At 34.6% G+C, this 2,069-nt stretch overlaps 1 non-coding gene across 1 annotated transcript; it reads right to left on the bottom strand.

The window, feature by feature from the left end:
• Window positions 1-1,015: 1,015 nt before the first annotated feature.
• On the bottom strand, window positions 1,016-1,144 carry LOC121439536. Its single transcript, XR_005973262.1, has one exon. It is a non-coding gene; the product is annotated as a small nucleolar RNA SNORA21 (small nucleolar RNA).
• Window positions 1,145-2,069: the final 925 nt, after the last annotated feature.

Below are 2,069 nucleotides of genomic sequence, written 5' to 3'. Positions count from 1 at the left end.
CCACAGTGCTATCCCAGTGCACATGGAACAATGTCATAAACATGTTTTACCAGCTGTTCCTCCTGCTTCTGCTTTCTGTTTTTTTAAATTTCAGTGAAATATAACTACATACTCTAAAATTCTCCATTCTTATGTGCACAATTTAATGAGTTTTCACTATATATATATATATATATATATACACACACACACACACACACACACACACACACACCCTTGTAGCTGGCACTCCAATGTATTAGATTTCTGTAATTTCAGAAAGTTTGTTTTCACCTTTATCCAGTCATTTTTTTTTCACCAGACACTTTACTGCCCTGGTTTTCATCACCATAGATGAATTTTGTCTGCTGTAGCACATTATATACATGGAGCCCCATGTGCCTGATATTTTTCCCACTCAATACAATGATACACTTCCCTAGCTCATTCCTGTCTATTGCTTGGTAGAATTTCATTACACATGTATACCACAATTTGTTTTCCATTTTTATATTGATGGACACCTAGTATATTTGTAGTTTTTAGCTACTTTTTTAAAGCTGCAACAAAAATTTCCTACTCGAATGTATTTGAGGACATCTGCTTGAATTTCTCATATTTTCAGTTCCAGGGAAGGAAAGAAATGGATCACAATTAGTTTTATGTTCAATTTTATTAAGAAAACACATGATTTATCATTTTAGATTCCCATCAAAAATTGAAAGATCCCATTTCTCTGAATTCTTGCCGTTGATATAGTTACCTTTAAAAATATTACTTTGTATTAAAATTTAGCCATTTTACTGAGTACGTGATAGTTTTCATTTTTATTTCTATGATATGTGAACATCTTTTCATACATTTATTGATTATTAGTATATGTTCCATTTGTTGTGTTTGTTCAAGGATTTTTACTCCTTTTTTGTGGAGTTGTCTTTTTAAAAATTTGATTTGTAGGAGTTATTTACACATTCTGGATACAACTTAGCTATTTCTGTTTTCATTCCAAGTCTGAGCATGAAAGCTCATTTTCTTTTCTTGTCAAAACACCAATTGAAGCAAACAACACAATATGTTGCTACTTCACCCAAAAGCAGTGTTTTCACTCTGCCCCTTCATGATGGCTCAGTGGGTCACTTGCAGAATGCTCATTTTGTTTCTTTTTTATTTATTTTTATTGAGCTCTACATTTTTCTCTGCTTCCCTCCCTATCTCTCCTCTCTCTTTCAACCCTCTCCCAAGTTCCCCATGCTCCCAATTTACTCAAGAGATCTTGTTTTTTTCTACTTCCCATGTAGATTAGATCTATGTATGTCTCTCTTAGGGTCCTCATTGTTGTCTAGGTTCTCTGGGATTGTGATTTGTAGGCTGGTTTTCTTTGCTTTATGTTTAAAAACTACTTATGAGTGAGTACATGTGATAATTGTCTTTCTGTGTCTGGGTTACCTCACTCAAAATAATGTTTTCTAGCTCCATCCATTTGATTACAAATTTCAAGATGTTATTTTTTTTCTTCTATGTAGTACTCCATTATGTAAATGTACCACATTTTCCTTATTCATTCTTTGGTCGGGGGGTTTTAGATTGCTTCCAGGTTCTGGCTATGACAAACAATGATGCTATGAACACATGTCCTTGTAGCACGATTGAACATCCTTTGGATATATACCCAAAAGTGGTATTACTGGGTCTTGAGGAAGGTTGTTTCCTAATATTCTGAGAAATTTCCATACAGATATCCACAGGAGCTCTACCATCTTGCACTCCACCAATAATGCAGGAGTGTTCCCTTTACCCCACAACCTCTCCAACATAAGTTATCATCAGTGTTTATGACCTTGGCCATTCTTACAGCTGTAAGATGGAATCTCAGAGTTGTTTCAATTTGCATTTCTCTGAAGACTAAGGATGTTGAACATTTTCTTTAGTTTCTTTCAGCCATTTTAGATTCCTCTGTTGAGAGTTCTCTATTTAGGTCTGTATTCCATTTTTTTTAAACTAAATATATATATTTAATTTCATTTTATATTCCAACCATAGTTCTCCCGTCCCCCCATCTTCTCCCCCGTCCACACAGGAGAGATAGTTGT

This window comes from Microtus oregoni, unplaced genomic scaffold (genome assembly GCF_018167655.1).
Source record: "Microtus oregoni isolate MIOR12 unplaced genomic scaffold, Mior012 000061F_ref0000440, whole genome shotgun sequence".
NCBI lineage: Eukaryota > Metazoa > Chordata > Mammalia > Rodentia > Cricetidae > Microtus > Microtus oregoni.
Note: the sequence above shows the minus strand (reverse complement) of the source record. Positions and strands in the feature narration are given on the sequence as shown.